Raw genomic sequence first — 22,807 nt, forward strand, 5'->3', positions numbered from 1 at the left:
AGGGTCAGACTGATTTGCATATGGCCATGTCTGAACTGGAGTGGCAGAGTGGGCTAAAGAACGGTGATGGATCAAACCCAGATCTGTTGACTGGGTGTGAGTGTTTGATTGGTTCTGATGCTCCGTTCATCACCACCCCCTTTTGTACCGCTTTGTTCGCCATAAGTTGGCAGGGTATGCTCAGACGTTGAGTCCCTTGCTCACTTTGCCACTGGATTCAAGCAAGCCTGGCTGAAGACGGCTGAAATGCCAGAAACCGGTCCTAGGAAGCTTGTTTCCGGTCCAGGGAAGGCATGGCTTGGCAGTTCGGACCGGACTGTTCCCATGAGGCACAGGGTCAGACTGATTTGCATATGGCCATGTCTGAACTGGGGTGGCAGAGTGGGCTAAAGAAGGGTGATGGATCAAACCCGGATCTGTTGACTGGGTGTGAGTGTTTGATTGGTTCTGATGCTTCCTTCATCACCACCCCCTTTTGTACCGCTTTGTTCGCCATAAGTTGGCAGGGTATGCTCAGACGTTGAGTCCCTTGCTCACTTTGCCTCTGGATTCAAGCAAGCCTGGCTGAAGACGGCTGAAATGCCAGAAACCGGCCCTAGGAAGCTTGTTTCCGGTCCAGGGAAGGCATGGCTTGGCAGTTCGGGCTGGACTGTTCCCATGAGGCACAGGGTCAGACTGATTTGCATATGGCCATGTCTGAACTGGAGTGGCAGAGTGGGCTAAAGAACGGTGATGGATCAAACCCAGATCTGTTGACTGGGTGTGAGTGTTTGATTGGTTCTGATGCTCCGTTCATCACCACCCCCTTTTGTACCGCTTTGTTCGCCATAAGTTGGCAGGGTATGCTCAGACGTTGAGTCCCTTGCTCACTTTGCCACTGGATTCAAGCAAGCCTGGCTGAAGACGGCTGAAATACCAGAAACCGGTCCTAGGAAGCTTGTTTACCGTCCAGGGAAGGCATGGCTTGGCAGTTCGGGCTGGACTGTTCCCATGAGGCACAGGGTCAGACTGATTTGCATATGGCCATGTCTGAACTGGGGTGGCAGAGTGGGCTAAAGAACGGTGATGGATCAAACCCGGATCTGTGGACTGGGTGTGAGTGTTTGATTGGTTCTGATTCTCCGTTCATCACCACCCCCTTTTGTACCGCTTTGTTCGCCATATGTTGGCAGGGTATGCTCATACGTTGAGTCCCTTGCTCACTTTGCCACTGGATTCAAGCAAGCCTGGCTGAAGATGGCTGAAATGCCAAAAACCGGTCCTAGGAAGCTTGTTTCCGGTCCAGGGAAGGCATGGCTTGGCAGTTCGGGCTGGACTGTTCCCATGAGGCACAGGGTCAGACTGATTTGCATATGGCCATGTCTGAACTGGGGTGGCAGAGTGGGCTAAAGAACAGTGATGGATCAAACCCGGATCTGTTGACTGGGTGTGAGTGTTTGATTGGTTCTGATGCTCCGTTCATCACCACCCCCTTTTGTACCGCTTTGTTCGCCATAAGTTGGCAGGGTATGCTCAGACGTTGAGTCCCTTGCTCACTTTGCCACTGGATTCAAGCAATCCTGGCTGAAGACGGCTGAAATGCCAGAAACCGGTCCTAGGAAGCTTGTTTCCGGTCCAGGGAAGGCATGGCTTGGCAGTTCGGGCTGGACTGTTCCCATGAGGCACAGGGTCAGACTGATTTGCATATGGCCATGTCTGAACTGGGGTGGCTGAGTGGGCTAAAGAACGGTGATGGATCAAACCCGGATCTGTTGACTGGGTGTGAGTATTTGATTGGTTCTGATGCCCCGTTCATCACCACCCCCTTTTGTACCGCTTTGTTCGCCATAATTTGGCAGGGTATGCTCAGACGTTGAGTCCCTTGCTCACTTTGCCACTGGATTCAAGCAAGCCTGGCTGAAGACGGCTGAAATGCCAGAAACCGGTCCTAGGAAGCTTGTTTCCGGTCCAGGGAAGGACTAGGCTTGGCAGTTTGGGATGGACTGTTTCCATGAGGCACAGGGTCAGACTGATTTGCATATGGCCATGTCTGAACTGGAGTGGCGGAGTGGGCTAAAGAACGGTGATGGATCAAACCCAGATCTGTTGACTGGGTGTGAGTGTTTGATTGGTTATGATGCTCCGTTCATCACCACCCCCTTTTGTACCGCTTTGTTCGCCATAAGTTGGCAGGGTGTGCTCAGACGTTGAGTCCCTTGCTCACTTTGCCACTGGATTCAAGCAAGCCTGGCTGAAGACGGCTGAACTGCTAGAAACCGGTCCTAGGAAGCTTGTTTCCGGTCCAGGGAAGGCATGGCTTGGCAGTTTGGGCCGGACTGTTCCCATGAGGCACAGGGTCAGACTGATTTGCATATGGCCATGTCTGAACTGGGGTGGCAGAGTGGGCTAAAGAACGGTGATGGATCAAACCCGGATCTGTTGACTTGGTGTGAGTGTTTGATTGGTTCTGATGCTCCGTTCATCACCACCCCCTTTTGTACCTCTTTGTTCGCCATAAGTTGGCAGGGTATGCTCAGACGTTGAGTCCCTTGCTCACTTTGCCACTGGATTCAAGCAAGCCTGGCTGAAGACGGCTGAAATGCCAGAAACCGGTCCTAGGAAGCTTGTTTCCGGTCCAGGGAAGGCATGCTTGGCAGTTTGGGATGGACTGTTCCCATGAGGCACAGGGTCAGACTGATTTGCATATGGCCATGTCTGAACTGGGGTGGCAGAGTGGGCTAAAGAACGGTGATGGATCAAACCTGGATCTGTTGACTGGGTGTGAGTGTTTGATTGGTTCTGATGCTCCGTTCATCACCACCCCCTTTTGTACCGCTTTGTTCGCCATAAGTTGGCAGGGTATGCTCAGACGTTGAGTCCCTTGGTCACTGTGCCACTGGATTCAAGCAAGCTTGGCTGAAGACGGCTGAAATGCCAGAAACCGGTCCTAGGAAGCTTGTTTCCGGTCCAGGGAAGGCATGGCTTGGCAGTTCGGGCTGGACTGTTCCCATGAGGCACAGGGTCAGACTGATTTGCATATGGCCATGTCTGAACTGGGGTGGCAGAGTGGGCTAAAGAACGGTGATGGATCAAACCCGGATCTGTTGACTGGGTGTGAGTGTTTGATTGGTTCTGATGCTCCGTTCATCACCACCCCCTTTTCTACCGCTTTCTTCGCCATAACTTGGCAGGGTATGCTCAGACGTTGAGTCCCTTGCTCACTTTGCCACTGGATTCAAGCAAGCCTGGCTGAAGACGGCTGAAATGCCAGAAACCGGTCCTAGGAAGCTTGTTTCCGGTCCAGGGAAGACATGGCTTGGCAGTTCGGGCTGGATTGTTCCCATGAGGCACAGGGTCAGACTGATTTGCATATGGCCATGTCTGAACTGGGGTGGCCGAGTAGGCTAAAGAACGGTGATGGATCAAACCTGGATCTGTTGACTGGGTGTGAATGTTTGATTGGTTCTGATGCTCCGTTCATCACCACCCCCTTTTGTACCGCTTTGTTTGCCATAAGTTGGCAGGGTATGCTCAGACGTTGAGTCCCTTGCTCACTTTGCCACTGGATTCAAGCAAGCCTGGCTGAAGATGGCTGAAATGCCAGAAACCGGTCCTAGGAAGCTTGTTTCCGGTCCAGGGAAGGCATGGCTTGGCAGTTTGGGATGGACTGTTCCCATGAGGCACAGGGTCAGACTGATTTGCATATGGCCATGTCTGAACTGGAGTGGCAAAGTGGGCTAAAGAACGGTGATGGATCAAACCTGGATCTGTTGACTGGGTGTGAGTGTTTGATTGGTTCTGATGCTCCTTTCATCACCACCCCCTTTTGTACCGCTTTGTTTGCCATAAGTTGGCAGGGTATGCTCACACGTTGAGTCCCTTGCTCACTTTGCCACTGGGTTCAAGCAAGCCTGGCTGAAGACGGCTGAAATGCCAGAAACCGGTCCTAGGAAGCTTGTTTCCGGTCCAGGGAAGGCATGGCTTGGCAGTTTGGGATGGACTGTTCCCATGAGGCACAGGGTCAGACTGATTTGCATATGGCCATGTCTGAACTGGGGTGGCAGAGTGGGCTAAAGAACGGTGATGGATCAAACCCGGATCTGTTGACTGGGTGTGAGTGTTTGATTGGTTCTGATGCTCCGTTCATCACCACCCCCTTTTGTACCGCTTTGTTCGCCATAAGTTGGCAGGGTATGCTCAGACGTTGAGTCCCTTGGTCACTTTGCCACTGGATTCAAGCAAGCCTGGCTGAAGACGGATGAAATGCCAGAAACCGGTCCTAGGAAGCTTGTTTCCGGTCCAGGGAAGGCATGGCTTGGCAGTTCGGGCTGGACTGTTCCCATGAGGCACAGGGTCAGACTGATTTGCATATGGCCATGTCTGAACTGGGGTGGCAGAGTGGGCTAAAGAACGGTGATGGATCAAACCCGGATCTGTTGACTGTGTGTGAGTGTTTGATTGGTTCTGATGCTCCGTTCATCACCACCCCCTTTTGTACCGCTTTCTTCGCCATAATTTGGCAGGGTATGCTCAGACGTTGAGTCCCTTGCTCACTTTGCCACTGGATTCAAGCAAGCCTGGCTGAAGACGGCTGAAATGCCAGAAACCGGTCCTAGGAAGCTTGTTTCCGGTCCAGGGAAGACATGGCTTGGCAGTTCGGGCTGGACTGTTCCCATGAGGCACAGGGTCAGACTGATTTGCATATGGCCATGTCTGAACTGGAGTGGCAGAGTGGGCTAAAGAACGGTGATGAATCAAACCCAGATCTGTTGACTGGGTGTGAGTATTTGATTGGTTCTGATGCTCCGTTCATCACCACCCCCTTTTGTACCGCTTTGTTTGCCATAAGTTGGCAGGGTATGCTCAGACGTTGAGTCCCTTGCTCACTTTGCCACTGGATTCAAGCAAGCCTGGCTGAAGACGGCTGAAGTGCCAGAAACAGGTCCTAGGAAGCTTGTTTCCGGTCCAGGGAAGACATGGCTTGGCAGTTCGGGCTGGACTGTTCCCATGAGGCACAGGGTCAGACTGATTTGCATATGGCCATGTCTGAATTGGGGTGGCTGAGTGGGCTAAAGAACGGTGATGGATCAAACCCGGATCTGTTGACTGGGTGTGAGTGTTTGAATGGTTCTGATTCTCCGTTCATCACCACCCCCTTTTGTACCGCTTTGTTCGCCATAAGTTGGCAGGGTATGCTCATACGTTGAGTCCCTTGCTCACTTTGCCACTGGATTCAAGCAAGCCTGGCTGAAGACGGCTGAAATGCCAGAAACCGGTCCTAGGAAGCTTGTTTCCGGTCCAGGGAAGGCATGGCTTGGCAGTTCGGGCCGGACTGTTCCCATGAGGCACAGGGTCAGACTGATTTGCATATGGCCATGTCTGAACTGGGGTGGCAGAGTGGGCTAAAGAACGGTGATGGATCAAACCCGGATCTGTTGACTGGGTGTGAGTGTTTGATTGGTTCTGATGCTCCGTTCATCACCACCCCCTTTTGTACCGCTTTGTTCGCCATAATTTGGCAGGGTATGCTCAGACGTTGAGTCCCTTGCTCACTTTGCCACTGGATTCAAGCAAGCCTGGCTGAAGACGGCTGAAATGCCAGAAACCGGTCCTAGGAAGCTTGTTTCCGGTCCAGGGAAGACATGGCTTGGCAGTTCGGGCTGGACTGTTCCCATGAGGCACAGGGTCAGACTGATTTGCATATGGCCAAGGCTGAACTGGGGTGGCCGAGTGGGCTAAAGAACGGTGATGGATCAAACCTGGATCTGTTGACTGGGTGTGAGTGTTTGATTGGTTCTGATGCTCCTTTCATCACCACCCCCTTTTGTACCGCTTTGTTTGCCATAAGTTGGCAGGGTATGCTCAGACGTTGAGTCCCTTGCTCACTTTGCCACTGGATTCAAGCAAGCCTGGCTGAAGACGGCTGAAATGCCAGAAACCGGTCCTAGGAAGCTTGTTTCCGGTCCAGGGAAGGCATGGCTTGGCAGTTTGGGATTGACTGTTCCCATGAGGCACAGGGTCAGACTGATTTGCATATGGCCATGTCTGAACTGGAGTGGCAGAGTGGGCTAAAGAACGGTGATGGATCAAACCCGGATCTGTTGACTGGGTGTGAGTGTTTGATTGGTTCTGATGCTTCCTTCATCACCACCCCCTTTTGTACCGCTTTGTTCGCCATAAGTTGGCAGGGTATGCTCAGACGTTGAGTCCCTTGCTCACTTTGCCACTGGATTCAAGCAAGCCTGGCTGAAGACGGCTGAAATGCCAGAAACCGGTCCTAGGAAGCTTGTTTCCGGTCCAGGGAAGGCATGGCTTGGCAGTTCGGGCTGGACTGTTCCCATGAGGCACAGGGTCAGACTGATTTGCATATGGCCATGTCTGAACTGGAGTGGCAGAGTGGGCTAAAGAACGGTGATGGATCAAACCCAGATCTGTTGACTGGGTGTGAGTGTTTGATTGGTTCTGATGCTCCGTTCATCACCACCCCCTTTTGTACCGCTTTGTTCGCCATAAGTTGGCAGGGTATGCTCAGACGTTGAGTCCCTTGCTCACTTTGCCACTGGATTCAAGCAAGCCTGGCTGAAGACGGCTGAAATACCAGAAACCGGTCCTAGGAAGCTTGTTTACCGTCCAGGGAGGGCATGGCTTGGCAGTTCGGGCTGGACTGTTCCCATGAGGCACAGGGTCAGACTGATTTGCATATGGCCATGTCTGAACTGGGGTGGCAGAGTGGGCTAAAGAACGGTGATGGATCAAACCCGGATCTGTGGACTGGGTGTGAGTGTTTGATTGGTTCTGATGCTCCGTTCATCACCACCCCCTTTTGTACCGCTTTGTTTGCCATAAGTTGGCAGGGTATGCTCAGACGTTGAGTCCCTTGCTCACTTTGCCACTGGATTCAAGCAAGCCTGGCTGAAGACGGCTGAAATGCCAGAAACCGGTCCTAGGAAGCTTGTTTACCGTCCAGGGAAGGCATGGCTTGGCAGTTCGGGCTGGACTGTTCCCATGAGGCACAGGGTCAGACTGATTTGCATATGGCCATGTCTGAACTGGGGTGGCAGAGTGGGCTAAAGAACGGTGATGGATCAAATCCGGATCTGTTGACTGGGTGTGAGTGTTTGATTTGTTCTGATGCTCCGTTCATCACCACCCCCTTTTGTACCGCTTTGTTCGCCATAAGTTGGCAGGGTATGCTCAGACGTTGAGTCCCTTGCTCACTTTGCCACTGGATTCAAGCAAGCCTGGCTGAAGACGGCTGAAATGCCAGAAACCGGTCCTAGGAAGCTTGTTTCCGGTCCAGGGAAGGCATGGCTTGGCAGTTCGGGCCGGACTGTTCTAATGAGGCACAGGGTCAGACTGATTTGCATATGGCCATGTCTGAACTGGGGTGGCAGAGTGGGCTAAAGAACGGTGATGGATCAAACCCGGATCTGTTGACTGGGTGTGAGTGTTTGATTGGTTCTGATGCTCCGTTCATCAACACCCCCTTTTGTACCGCTTTGTTCGCCATAAGTTGGCAGGGTATGCTCAGACGTTGAGTCCCTTGCTCACTTTGCCACTGGATTCAAGCAAGCCTGGCTGAAGACGGCTGAAATGCCAGAAACCGGTCCTAGGAAGCTTGTTTCCGGTCCAGGGAAGGCATGGCTTGGCAGTTCGGGCTGGACTGTTCCCATGAGGCACAGGGTCAGACTGATTTGCATATGGCTATGTCTGAACTGGGGTGGCAGAGTGGGCTAAAGAACGGTGATGGATCAAACCCGGATCTGTTGACTGGGTGTGAGTGTTTGATTGGTTCTGATGCTCTGTTCATCACCACCCCCTTTTGTAACGCTTTGTTCGCCATAATTTGGCAGGGTATGCTCAGACGTTGAGTCCCTTGCTCACTTTGCCACTGGATTCAAGCAAGCCTGGCTGAAGACGGCTGAAATGCCAGAAACCGGTCCTAGGAAGCTTGTTTCCGGTCCAGGGAAGACATGGCTTGGCAGTTCGGGCTGGACTGTTCCCATGAGGCACAGGGTCAGACTTATTTGCATATGGCCATGTCTGAAGTGGGGTGGCCGAGTAGGCTAAAGAACGGTGATGGATCAAACCTGGATCTGTTGACTGGGTGTGAGTGTTTGATTGGTTCTGATGCTCCGTTTATCACCACCCCCTTTTGTACCGCTTTGTTTGCCATAAGTTGGCAGGGTATGCTCAGACGTTGAGTCCCTTGCTCACTTTGCCACTGGATTCAAGCAAGCCTGGCTGAAGACGGCTGAAATGCCAGAAACCGGTCCTAGGAAGCTTGTTTCCGGTCCAGGGAAGGCATGGCTTGGCAGTTTGGGATAGACTGTTCCCATGAGGCACAGGGTCAGACTGATTTGCATATGGCCATGTCTGAACTGGAGTGGCAGAGTGGGCTAAAGAACGGTGATGGATCAAACCCAGATCTGTTGACTGGGTGTGAGTGTTTGATTGGTTCTGATGCTCCGTTCATCACCACCCCCTTTTGTACCGCTTTGTTCGCCATAAGTTGGCAGGGTATGCTCAGACGTTGAGTCCCTTGCTCACTTTGCCACTGGATTCAAGCAAGCCTGGCTGAAGACGGCTGAAATGCCAGAAAACGGTCCTAGGAAGCTTGTTTCCGGTCCAGGGAAGGCATGGTTTGGCAGTTCGGGCCGGACTGTTCCCATGAGGCACAGGGTCAGACTGATTTGCATATGGCTATGTCTGAACTGGGGTGGCAGAGTGGGCTAAAGAACGGTGATGGATCAAACCCAGATCTGTGGACTGGGTGTGAGTGTTTGATTGGTTCTGATGCTCCGTTCATCACCACCCCCTTCTGTACCGCTTTGTTCGCCATAAGTTGGCAGGGTATGCTCAGACGTTGAGTCCCTTGCTCACTTTGCCACTGGATTCAAGCAAGCCTGGCTGAAGACGGCTGAAATGCCAGAAACCGGTCCTAGGAAGCTTGTTTCCGGTCCAGAGAAGGCATGGCTTGGCAGTTCGGGCTGGACTGTTCCCATGAGGCACAGGGTCAGACTTATTTGCATATGGCCATGTCTGAACTGGGGTGGCAGAGTGGGCTAAAGAACGGTGATGGATCAAACCCGGATCTGTTGACTGGGTGTGAGTGTTTAATTGGTTCTGATGCTTCCTTCATCACCACCCCCTTTTGTACCGCTTTGTTCGCCATAAGTTGGCAGGGTATGCTCAGACGTTGAGTCCCTTGCTCACTTTGCCACTTGATTCAAGCAAGCCTGGCTGAAGACAGCTGAAATGCCAGGAACCGGTCCTAGAAAGCTTGTTTCCGGTCCAGGGAAGACATGGCTTGGCAGTTCGGGCTGGACTGTTCCCATGAGGCACATGGTCAGACTGATTTGCATATGGCCATGTCTGAACTGGGGTGGCCGAGTGGGCTAAAGAACGGTGATGGATCAAACCCGGATCTGTTGACTGGGTGTGAGTATTTGATTGGTTCTGATGCTCCGTTCATCACCACCCCCTTTTGTACCGCTTTGTTTGCCATAAGTTGGCAGGGTATGCTCAGACGTTGAGTCCCTTGCTCACTTTGCCACTGGATTCAAGCAAGCCTGGCTGAAGACGGCTGAAATGCCAGAAACCGGTCCTAGGAAGCTTGTTTACCGTCCAGGGAAGGCATGGCTTGGCAGTTCGGGCTGGACTGTTCCCATGAGGCACAGGGTCAGACTGATTTGCATATGGCCATGTCTGAACTGGGGTGACAGAGTGGGCTAAAGAACGGTGATGGATCAAACCCGGATCTGTTGACTGGGTGTGAGTGTTTCATTGGTTCTGATTCTCCGTTCATCACCACCCCCTTTTGTACTGCTTTGTTCGCCATAAGTTGGCAGGGTATGCTCAGACGTTGAGTCCCTTGCTCACTTTGCCACTGGATTCAAGCAAGCCTGGCTGAAGACGGCTGAAATGCCAGAAACCGGTCCTAGGAAGCTTGTTTCCGGTCCAGGGAAGGCATGGCTTGGCAGTTCGGGCCGGACTGTTCCCATGAGGCACAGGGTGAGACTGATTTGCATATGGCCATGTCTGAACCGGGGTGGCAGAGTGGGCTAAAGAACGGTGATGGATCAAACCCGGATCTGTTGACTGGGTGTGAGTGTTTGATTGGTTCTGATGCTCCGTTCATCACCACCCCCTTTTGTACCGCTTTGTTCGCCATAATTTGGCAGGGTATGCTCAGACGTTGAGTCCCTTGCTCACTTTGCCACTGGATTCAAGCAAGCCTGGCTGAAGACGGCTGAAATGCCAGAAACCGGTCCTAGGAAGCTTATTTCCGGTCCAGGGAAGAAATGGCTTGGTAGTTCGGGCTGGACTGTTCCCATGAGGCACAGGGTCAGACTGATTTGCATATGGCCATGTCTGAACTGGGGTGGCCGAGTGGGCTAAAGAACGGTGATGGATCAAACCTGGATCTGTTGACTGGGTGTGAGTGTTTGATTGGTTCTGATGCTCCTTTCATCACCACCCCCTTTTGTACCGCTTTGTTTGCCATAAGTTGGCAGGGTATGCTCAGACGTTGAGTCCCTTGCTCACTTTGCCACTGGATTCAAGCAAGCCTGGCTGAAGACGGCTGAAATGCCAGAAACCGGTCCTAGGAAGCTTGTTTCCTGTCCAGGGAAGGCATGGCTTGGCAGTTTGGGATGGACTGTTCCCATGAGGCACAGGGTCAGACTGATTTGCATATGGCCATGTCTGAACTGGAGTGGCAGAGTGGGCTAAAGAATGGTGATGGATCAAACCCAGATCTGTTGACTGGGTGTGAGTGTTTGATTGGTTCTGATGCTCCGTTCATCACCACCCCCTTTTGTACCGCTTTGTTCGCCATAAGTTGGCAGGGTATGCTCAGACGTTGAGTCCCTTGCTCACTTTGCCACTGGATTCAAGCAAGCCTGGCTGAAGACGGCTGAAATGCCAGAAACCGGTCCTAGGAAGCTTGTTTCCGGTCCAGGGAAGGCATGGCTTGGCAGTTCGGGCCGGACTGTTCCCATGAGGCACAGGGTCAGACTGATTTGCATATGGCCATGTCTGAACTGGGGTGGCAGAGTGGGCTAAAGAACGGTGATGGATCAAACCCGGATCTGTTGACTGGGTTTGAGTGTTTGATTGGTTCTGATGCTCCGTTCATCACCACCCCCTTTTGTATCGCTTTGTTCGCCATAAGTTGGCAGGGTATGCTCAGACGTTGAGTCCCTTGCTCACTTTGCCACTGGATTCAAGCAAGCCTGGCTGAAGACGGCTGAAATGCCAGAAACCGGTCCTAGGAAGCTTGTTTCCGGTCCAGGGAAGGCATGGCTTGGCAGTTCGGGCTGGACTGTTCCCATGAGGCACAGGGTCAGACTGATTTGCATATGGCCATGTCTGAACTGGGGTGGCAGAGTGGGCTAAAGAACGGTGATGGATCAAACCCGGATCTGTTGACTGGGTGTGAGTGTTTGATTGGTTCTGATGCTCCGTTCATCACCACCCCCTTTTGTACCGCTTTGTTCGCCATAAGTTGGCAGGGTATGCTCAGAAGTTGAGTCCCTTGCTCACTTTGCCACTGGATTCAAGCAAGCCTGGCTGAAGACGGCTGAAATGCCAGAAACCTGTCCTAGGAAGCTTGTTTCCGGTCCAGGGAAGGCATGGCTTGGCAGTTCGGGCTGGACTGTTCCCATGAGGCACAGGGTCAGACTGATTTGCATATGGCCATGTCTGAACTGGGGTGGCAGAGTGGGCTAAAGAACGGTGATGGATCAAACCCGGATCTGTTGACTGGGTGTGAGTGTTTGATTGGTTCTGATGCTCCGTTCATCACCACCCCCTTTTGTACCGCTTTCCAGAAAACATGACCACATCACGCCAGACCTAATTCAACTAAACTGGCTGACATTGAAGCTAGGATCCGATTCAAAAGAGCTTGCCTGACGCACAAAGCTATTCATTACAACACCCCTGTTTACCTGGCAAAAAAACTTAAGCTATCTGGCTCGAGTTGGAACTTAACCCTTTCGATGCACATGACGGAGCGGTTCCGTCATGCGCATCGGTTGCGCTGTGCGGATGACGTAACCGCTCCGTCATGGCCCCGCCCGCGCACGAACCCTTCAGCACAGCGCGGTAATCCGCGCCGCGCTGAAGGGGTTAAGAAGCTTTAACACCCTATTATTGAAACCTCCAAAATTAAATAAGAAAAGAACTTACAATCGTGCTTTCTCTGGTCTTGCTCAAAGAATATGGAACACTCTTCCCCCCGAGATCAGATCCAACCCATCTACTGCCTCTTTCAAAAAACACATCAAATGGATACTCCTGAATGACCATCAACAGCATTAACCCGGATGCCATCTCAATCTACTTCTTTGCCGGTCTTAATACTCTTTTTACTGTGTTGTTTCATTTGGTATTATGTTTTTCTCACTTGTCCTTTTGATCTACTTTGATCTGCTGAAACCTTACAGGTCCCACTAGATTGTCTGACTCTCCTTGCCCCTTTGACCTTGTGTGTTCCCCCCTTTGACATTGTGGTTTTTAAGTTATCTTATTTGTTCCATTTCGTTGCTGTACTCATACTTACGACACTTTGTACAGCCCTCTGATACCAGTATGGGTCATGTTCGTGCTTTATAAAATGTTTCAAATAAATAAATAAAATATACAAAGATAGTAGGCTGCGAACCACGACCCAAGCCAATACCCCACCCAGAAGACGTAGAAGCGCTGGGGACCCAAGGAACCACCCAAGGTAAGTAACCAGGTACCCCACGGAGGCCGTGTGCAGAGTGGGAACATGACCGCAAGCTCTGGTCACGTCAGTGGGTAAGTTGCGGTTGCAATTTTAAAGGCGAAAAAACCTTCCCTTTGGACCTTGAAGAAACCTTGTGGAAGTTTGGAGAGCCACCCCACTTGTGGATACCCTACGAAGCAGGATACCTACATCCGGGACGCCGGGTGCATATGTGTGAAGTGGCGTCGGGAACCACCGTCGAATTCAATGGAGAACTTCAGAAAGATGCCGCTGGTGAAAGAAGGTGAAAGTGTCAGGTGGAACCCAAAGACGGATTGAAGTTGTAACAGTACATGCAAGCAGAGGGGACAGAGTCTATGCCACTCTGGAGTGACCTGGGGCACAGGAGACGAATGCCCACCCATGTCTGGGGTTGCAGGAGAGCTGACGATGACCTTGGAGCTGCAGCTGTGAGGACCCAGCGATGCTGTGGAAGACCAGGAGCCACATCGATAGGTGAGGGGTCGGTTTCCATTGAGATCACCAACAAGCCTTGGCAACTACAAACAGCATGGCAAGCAAGAAGGTGCAGACTTTAGGACCAGCAAGGCCCAAGAGACTCACCAAGAGGAGGGGAGTCGGAGCAGGCCCCGAAGGAAACAGGGAAGCCCACTGGGATCCAAGAAGTCCCTTGAGAGGACCTAAAGATCTCTGGAGACAGGCGCCTACTAGCCTTAGCAACGGTCAGCCAACATGGTGCAGTGGGACTCGGTTCCAGCGGCACCCGTGAGGGATACTGGCCTCAGACTGGGTCTGAGGGCAGGGCAGGCCTCGAAGGGGTCGTAGAACTGTCACCCTAGTTACGAAGCCTGTTGGAGTCCATAGGAGCTCAGAATCAACAAACTGATCAGCTACGTTGCGGTGCCTGTAGTTGCAGGGCAGTGACTCCTTCACTTCATAGGAGATTCCTTTGGATCTCTTTGATGTCCACAGGCCCTGTGAGGGACCTGTACGGTGCACGGACACGGTTGATGCAGCGGACTTGCAGGACGATGAGACTCAGAGCAGACAGAGGCGTCCCGGTTGCAGTCTTGGTTTCCCAAGGCGAAGTTCGATGCGGTCAGTCTGAGTCAGTCAGTACGACACGGTCAGAGTGTCTAGACAGTTGAAGATGACGCAGAGTTGGATCTGAATCGAATCCCATGACAAATCTAAGTACCTGCCCACAGGTACCCACTTAAGTACCCTAAGGAAATGGTTGGGATGATTCAGTGGTCCCTCCCAAAGGAGGGGCTGGACAGTGGGGAGGATATTCCCATGTCCTTTGTCCAGTTTCGCGCTAGAGCGGGAGCCAATGGCTCCCTGAACTGGTTTGAACTGGAGTATGCACGGAGGGCACCAAGTGTGCCCTTCATGCAGTCTCAGTTGCGCTGGCAAGCGCCCATACCCTGCCATACACTAAACCCTGTCTGGGAGGTGGTCACACATTCCTGTGACAAGATAGCTCTTGCTCTACCTGCCCCTGCTCGAGCTTGGCTCCACAGAATCATGTCTCTGTTCGGCAGCAGCCCTAGCTTGCTGTCCAGTTCTGGAAGACTGGTACCAGGAGCACCGAGGGCCTCCCAGAGGAGATTTACAGTGCATGGAATCATACTTCCCACACCGGCTACAGTGTGGGGGTATGATTCTAACATGTTTGATACCAAACATGACAGGGTTCGTTTCAGCCAGTCTAGAGGTAGCCATCGCGTAATGACGAATGGCCACTCTATATATCGTAATGGTCTTTGCACTAAAAACCTGGGAGAATGGACTCCGGAGGCTGTAGGGTTGTCCTGCGCGCGCAAGGGCACCCTCACACTTAGAATTGAGCACCTTGCCTTCAGGATTGAAAGGCCTGCTTTAGCGTTGACGTATAGGTTTTAGGTGTAGTGACTTTAGATATAGGGAAACCTATATCTCTCATAAGTAGCGCTAGCACCAGCTTACAAAGGCTGCAATGGCAGGCCTGTAGTTTGACTGGTCTCCCATGGGTGGCACAATACATGCTTCAGCTCATGGGGGACCCGTGGTGCACCTATGTAAATGTAAATGTACTAGGGACTTATAAAGGGACACCAGTAGTCAATCTGGGATGTACCTAAGTACTCACCATAACCAATTTAGGGGAGAAAGTACAGAGAAGGGGGTCCTGATTAGCAGGATCCCAGTCAGACTAGTCAGAAACAGCGTCGTAACACAAGGCAAATAGTGGGGGTAGCCATGAAAGCAGATCCTACTTTCGTACACCTAACAACACTCCTGTGGTGCCCAGAATATTTACAGTGTCCAGCACAGATAAAAGGACCAGGCAGCGATCCGAGCTCCCTGCCAGGCAGTTCAAGCAACTACCATGTCGGGTAAACCATAGGTCGCGTTGCTCAGAGCATGAGTTAAAGAGTTCGCACCAGCAATCTTTATTCTTCTATCGAGCAAGCTTATCTTTATAAATTCAAGGTATAGTCTTCAAGTTCACGACTCGTATTACCTGTTTGCTGATGTACATTTTGAAGTAGGATTGTGGTAAACTGCGGCTAGGAATGAACAGCTGCGGGCCTTGGTAACAGTTGCTCATCACCAGCAGCTGAGGCCTTTAGGCCGCTGAGATGATTCTCCACGAAAGCAGTATTGTTGATCCTTTCAGGACACACAGCTCGTCAAGACAGCAGCTAAACAAATTCCTCCGGTGATGCTGAAAGTATTGCCGGGTGGCATACTGTAGCTTGAGGTCATCAATGCTTCACACAGCTTGCTAGCTGAAATACATAGAGAAGCCAGGTGAGCCCTCACGGCGTAGGTCGCAACTGGTTACACTCACAATGCAAGCTAGTCCTTCTTGGTGCTCGACACACCAGGAACCTGGCTGGGCTTCTCTTCCTGGACAGCCTATCCTCATGCAGAGCCAGACACTCTGCTTTCCTCTCTGAGCAGGAAGGCAGGCTTCTAGACCCTAGGCAGACCCGTAGCTTCTCCAGCAAGGTGCACAGCATTCAGGTGATATCTCTTCACACCTGGAAGACTTATGGCAAGGTCGATTAGCCCAGGATCACTGATTACTCTTTAAGTAATCAGTAGAGCACTCCCTTCCTTGGTCAAGAAGAACGTGAAACTGGAACAAAGAGGGAGAACGTGGGTCCCATCTTTATACTCATTTTCCAGTCAGGGAATATGGATCCACTGTCTAAAGTACAGGAAACGGTTTGGGTTGGTTCCTTTTCAAATTGAAATGTTCAGCTGCAGTGCAGGCAAAGACTTTGTGCACGGTGATGGCTCTCTCAGAACATAGTGATGATGCTGGCTGCAAGCAGACATATCCAAAACACGGGCACAATGCAGTGTGAAGACTGCAAATGACTGTCATCAGTCTTCCTTTAGAAGAAATTACGGAAAGAGAAAAGGGCAGGCCCTGCCTATAAACCTCCTCACACTGACCAACAGAATTTGCAGACTTTCCCCAATCCCCTACCATCAAGCAAATGGCAGTGCTTAGAAAGGACGAATCAGCAATAGCCTGTTGAAAGAGCCTTATGGAATTTCTGAAAGTAGCTTTGTCTGTATCATCCTGCATTGTATTGTCTGGGACTCCCCTCTTCATCACCAGGAATATAAGCAATAAGCTTCCACTGTCTGAGGATCTGTATTCTATCCTCATGTGGCAATTCAAATCAGTTGCTATCAAAAATAAATCTTACTGGTCCCAGTAGTCAGACTGTCACCACAACACAGAGTCTTGCCAACATCCATACCTTACACACGCTCAATAAGCACACAGGATGTGAGCAGGGTCGGCTTTAGGGCAGTGCACTGGTGCGGCCGCACTGGGCGCTGACCTGTAGGCAGGGCACTGACCTCAGAGGGGGCACTATGTTTAGCAATAACTTACAATTTAAAAGCCCCTGCTGCAGAGTTCCTTGTATGTCCAGCTTTCAGGCAGCAATAAAAAGGTCCATATAACTCTTGTGATTAATGTTCTTGCTAGAGAGAGAGATCGGAGTTTTGTCTAGTGGCTGTGTTGACTCACCATAAAGTAGCACAGAGGGTTAATATGCCTGCTGAAAAGTACAGATCTGTGTTTTATGTGGATAGTTGAGTAGATTAGTAAAGCCAGCCTTTACCAGTGCTTTAAAACAAATAAAATGTATGTGAGAGAGTGACAATGGAAGATGAGGCGCAGTTTTGCGGTCTGGTTTTGAGAGAATCCAAGGAGCGTAGGTGATGGTGGAGGGGAGGCACCAAAAAAGATTGTCGCATCAGGTGCTACCAGGGCTTAAGTCGACCCTCGATGTGTGAGCAAGAGTCTGGGGATAACATCTTGCCACCAGCGCCATATATGATCTCCCTTGTGGTGATATAGTGGAGAGAAATAAAAATAGGTCCAACTGTTGAAAAATGCCCTCAATCGTGTCTACATGTGAGCTCAGCTTGTGTCCGAGCTAGAATGAAAATAGGACTGACTATGTCGTGATTGCGCAAACTCACATTGCGAGTCACGGTCCCTTAAAGTGGAGCAGCGTGTAGCCTTTAAAATGTGGTACTGCATCATGGGAAGTCGCTCGGCGTTCTTCCTTTCTTTTGGAACTTACCTGCTTCACTGCCATCCTGCTGTCTTCGGAGACGGTGTCTTGGACTTTAGCTCTCCTGTAGTTGCGTTTGTTTATGGGTTGCGTCAGGATACACTCCTGCTTCAGCATTCTTTGAAACTTGGTGAATTATCCTGTAAAAATAGAGAAAAAAAAGCTTAAAGACAGTGACAGTTCACTTTTTAGGAAATTACAGCGGCGCGAATATATTTGGTGAACTATACTTATATTAATTTCTGTCTTTCATTTTATCTTGCTCTGACTGTTTGTGGTGATCAAAAAACTTTAAAGTTAAGGCAATTTAAGTTACTATTATATCTTGAATTGAAGCATTCAACTATCATATTTGAAAAATATTTGAACAATTATGTTCTATATTTCATGCTGTTAATGCTAAAAAATGATATATCAAACTAAATGTAAACCAGAAAATGCCTAATATGTATTCATAATATTTACTGTATATATGAAGTGCATATATGTATAAGGTATCAGCAAGTTTTTCCCTTTTTAGGACATACTCTTCTTCCTCACCATCATCAGTAACATTAAGGTAGGGAATTGCACACTAGATTTATAGGACATCAAGGTCTCATAACTTCTGCTTTCTTTTTGATTTTACCAGTGCACAGTGAAGAATCTCTCTCATACACTCTAAGCACATGGAGGAGAGAACACAAGGTACCATTTAGTATATCTAGTATTTATCATAGGTCGTAGACTTCTTAGGCATTTCGCACACAGGTATTAATGGTGTTTCTATTTGCTTGAATTCTAGACAGAGGAAAAAGGTGTAAAAGAAGGCCAGAATAACAGCCCAGTGTTGCTGCCAAGGCTCATACGTCCTCTCTTCCCTGGGATTCAATCTGGACTTTGACAGTGTTGGGTCCTTTTTGGCTTACGGGAAGTTGGGAACATAGGTCATGGTACATTTCACTCCTGTGATAAGATCCAGGTGAGAGTCTGACAGAACGCCAAGCCCACGTTGAGTTTTCACCTGAGTGAGTTGGAGTCACATGATATTTCCTTGATAGATGTAGCACAGATAATGTGCAAAAAGAAACACAAGCTTTAGCACAAAGGGTGGATGCCTTGCAGGGGACAGCAGCTGCGAATACTAGTTCACAGCGGTTAGATCAAGGAGGGAAGCCTCCAGGAGATACCTTTACTCAATCCACTGTTGCCAGATCCAATCAGGGCACTAATGCCCCAATAATTCAGGTAACTACTTCTCTGCTATTCCTTTAGTCTTGCCTGAATGCTTTATGGGGGATCCTAGGAAATGTGCTACCTTTTTTAAATCAATGCCAACAACACTTCATGTGTAAGCTGGCCTGTTTTCCTAATGAACAGTCAAAGGCGGCTTTTGATTTGTCATATTTAGGAGGCACAGCCACCACTGAGCTCATTCCCTTAATAGAGCAAAATGATCCTTTACGGTATAATTATTGCAAGCATTTAAAGCAGAATTAAAACGTTTTTTGACCGTCATATTTTCATGCAATCAGTAGATTCAGTGCTGCTTAGTTAACGGCAGGGTAGTAAAGACCTTTTGACATACATAACCACATTTAATCGTTTGGTAGCCGAAACTGGCTGGGCAGAAAACAAGAGGAGTTCTTTATTATATAGAGCTCTTCGAGATGAATTAAAGGATCTTTTGGCCCAGGTAGTCGATCCTCCCGAAATAGTAGCGAATTAATTGATCTGGTGGTTAAGTTAGATCATCGTCTTGCTAAACGTAAACCTGATAGAGGACGGTCTGAAATAAAATTGGGTTATACAAAGAGAAAAATACTGATTCTGAAAAGGCAGACGATCAAGAGCCTATGCAGACTGGAATTTGAGGGGCCCATTAAACGAGGAAGAGAGACAAAGAAGTAAGGTATCAAGGCTTTGTTTATATTATATTCACAAGGACATTTCCTATGTGAATGTCCTTTGAAACCTAAGAAACCGCTCAGTTAATCTGGGAAGCAGGCTCGGTCTGTTTTCAACTTTTGATTGACCCAGGGGCTACTGGAAACTTCATGGCTATAGCATTGGCTGCACAATATGCCATTCCAACAGTGCACAAAGAACAGGTAGATGAAGTTAAAACTATTGCTGGAAGTGCTCTGAAGTCAAGTCTCATCATACATTCTACAACGGGGATTTTGCTAAGTATTCAGTAACATCATAGAGAGAAAATAAATGTGGATCTGATTTAAGCACCACAGTGTCAAGCCATTCTAGGAATTCGTTGGTTGGAAACCCACAATCCTGATATTGACTGGTAAAAGTGTACCATTACCTTTCGGTCTGCCTTTTGTAAGGAACACTGTTTAGTGCAACCCCCTGACTTTGAGATTAAGAAATCTGTAGCAGAGTTTACGGATGATTCTACTCCCAAGATTTTAGCTTGTTATCGGGACCTTGCAGAAGTGTTTGATAAACAGAATGTCAAATTGATCTCCTTCTTGGGGCTCGTATTCCTTGCAGTAGAATATATGCCTTAACTGAAAAAGAAAATATTCAACTTTGAGAATACTTAGATGAAATGTTTTGAATCAGATTTATTAGACCATCTCGCTCACCCTCCTCTTCTCCTCTGTTTTTTGTACCCAAATGGAGGGCGAACTGCGTGCTGGTATTCAATATAGGTCCTTTAATGACATCACGGTTAAGAACCAATATCCCTTGCCACTTATCTCCAGCCTACTTGACCAAGTTAAGAATGCTACAGTGCTTACTAAGTGTTATGCGGTGCCTATCATTTGGTGTGTGTAAGGGAAGGAAACAAGTGGAAGACAGCTTTTTGTACTAAGTTTGGATTATTTGAATATTTAGTAATGCCTTTTGGGTTATGGAACGTGCCTGCATCCTTTCAGTTTTCTATTAATGAAGTTTTGAGGACGTGTTTGGATGAGTGCGCAGTGCTTATACTGATGATATTCTAATCTATTCACCTACTTTGTCAGAACATGTACAGCATGTAAGATCTATATTACAGCAGCTACAAGACAATCAGTTGTTTGTGAAACTAGAAAAGTGTGAATTCTATGTTCCCAAAGTCACCTGTTTGGGATACGTTTTGTCATCACAGTGGGTTAGCATGGATCCACAAAAGGTAAAAGCTATCTTACAATGGAAATCCACAAACTCTGTGAAGGATATACAGAGTTTCTATCATTCACCAACTTTTATAGGCATTTTATAGACCATTTCTCTACCCAGGTGGTTCCCATAACATGGTTACTAAAGAAAAGGGTGGCTTTTAACTGCAATGAGGATGCTGAGCAGGCCTTCCAGCAGTTAAAGACTGCCTTTACTAGCGCTCCCATCATGCAACATCCTGACTCCTCCTTCATAATGGAGACAAATGCTTCACATGTAGCCGTAGGCGGGGTTCTTTAACAAATAAAGAGACAGGGTAGCTTCATCCCATAGCTAATTCTTCACACAAATTTAGCCCTGCTGAAGAAAATGATTCCATTGAGGATAAAGAATTGCTAGCTGTAAAAAAGGCTTTTGAAGAATGGAGGCATTATTTGATGGTTTCCTTACATACAATCACAGAGATAACGGATCATATACATTTTAAATTCCTTATTTCCGCCAAGGCCCTCTCTATGCGACAATTAAGTTGGGCGAAATATTTTACTGGATATTACTACGCGATCCTATTCCAAGCCGGTCGTCAGCATGGAAAGATCGAATCTTCGTCTCAGCTGGGTATGAATTTCAGGAACAGGGAAGTGAACATCCCCCTATAATACCTCCTGAATGTATCTTAGAAGCTGTAGTTTCTGAAGAAACATTCTTAGCTGAGGCACAAAAGACAATAGAAGCTAAAAACATTATACCGGAAAATGAAAGTAAGAATATCAATGATATAAATTATATTCATGGGGGTATGTTTGCTCAGACTTTAGCCCAACAACAACATGCTCTGCATTGGTGCTATACACAAATTCTGCGAGGCCACCCGGTGAAAAGGAAATGCTAGAGCTGGTTTGACAACACTTTTGGTGGCCTACTCTTGTGTCAGATACAAAACAATATGTTCAAAGATTCAGCATTTGTGCACAATGCAAAGACATAAACCAAGCATCGTCAGCATTATTAACTCCACTACCTACACCATCAGTTCCATGGCACGCTCCTCTGTATTTTATTGTCGATCTTCCAAAAACTAAGCAGGGTCACACAGAAATACTAGTCGTAGGAGACTTGTGATCCAAAATGGCAAATTTTCTTCCCTTACGGAATTTGTTTAGCTCAAGAAAACTGTATCAGATCGTGATCCCCGGTTCAGTTCACAATTTTTGAAAGCCTTGTGTGGGGTCTTGCAAACTGATGTATGTCTGTCTTCCGGTTATCGTCTCCAAACAGACAGTCAAACAGAAAGAGTAAACTAGTGTTTGGTATAATGCTTACGATGTCAGGTAATAAACTATGCTGCAGATTGGGATGAATATATATGGGCAGCTGAAGGTGCCTACAATAACTCACAACATTGCCACTAAACTATCTCCTTTTCAGTGTAACTATGGTTTTCAGCCTCGATTTATATTAAGCCCATCCTCCTCTGTCTCCGACTTACCAGCAGTCCAAAACTATTTAGAGAAAATTAAGGACTTACTACAGATTCCACAAAGTAATTTGGAACAGGAAACAATGGTGTACAAAAGAAACACGGATCAACATTGCAAAACCGCTCCAGACTATCAGTTGGGAGACCAGGTATGGCTTTCTCAATGACATATCAATTCGAAAGGGTCACACAAATTCCAACAATACATATGCCCTTTCTCTGTACACTGAGAGCATAAGTAGGCCCCTCTGCTATTCCTTCTCTTAACTCGTTTGTATTTTTATAAAGAACTTGCCTGATGTCCTCCATTTTTTTCTTCTTCAAAAGCGACCTTGTGCCATTTCAAGGCTCTACTCGAGTTTGAGGGTATCACCTCTTTAGTCACAGAGTGCATACGATTAGTTGGTATAGAGCAAGGGGGTAACCATGGGAACCTCAGTGACATACAAAGAGGGTTATGGTCACTGTCGGTTGTGTTGCCCACCTCCATATCTAGGACATACTCCCAAAATCTAACATCTACTAGGATGTAATCAATGCGAGATGGACTAGTTACTCTGTTATAGGTGAGGGCTCCCTGGGCATCGGATCTGGTCCTGCCATTCACTGCCCTTAGCCCATATTCCAAGGTAAGTGCATATAGTTGGATAGCCACCTGTGTCCATCGTTTTACCGGGGGTATGGTTAATGAGGGGACTCCCCATTTGTTGTCTTCCTCCTCTATCCCTGTTATGTCTTCTGTGATGAGAGGCTCAAAAGTGTTGTTGAAATCGCCAGCAACTACTACTCTAGAGTGGGATGAACAATTTGATAAACCTTGTTCAAGTAGCATGAGAACGGGAGAGGTTTTACCCCCCGATTGTCCCCCTTATGTAAGCATTAAACAAGTCCTGCATTATCCCCCTCCTGGGCCCT

The sequence above is a fragment of the Triturus cristatus genome, chromosome 3_2 (assembly GCF_964204655.1).
Source record: "Triturus cristatus chromosome 3_2, aTriCri1.1, whole genome shotgun sequence".
Classification (NCBI taxonomy): Eukaryota; Metazoa; Chordata; class Amphibia; order Caudata; family Salamandridae; genus Triturus; species Triturus cristatus.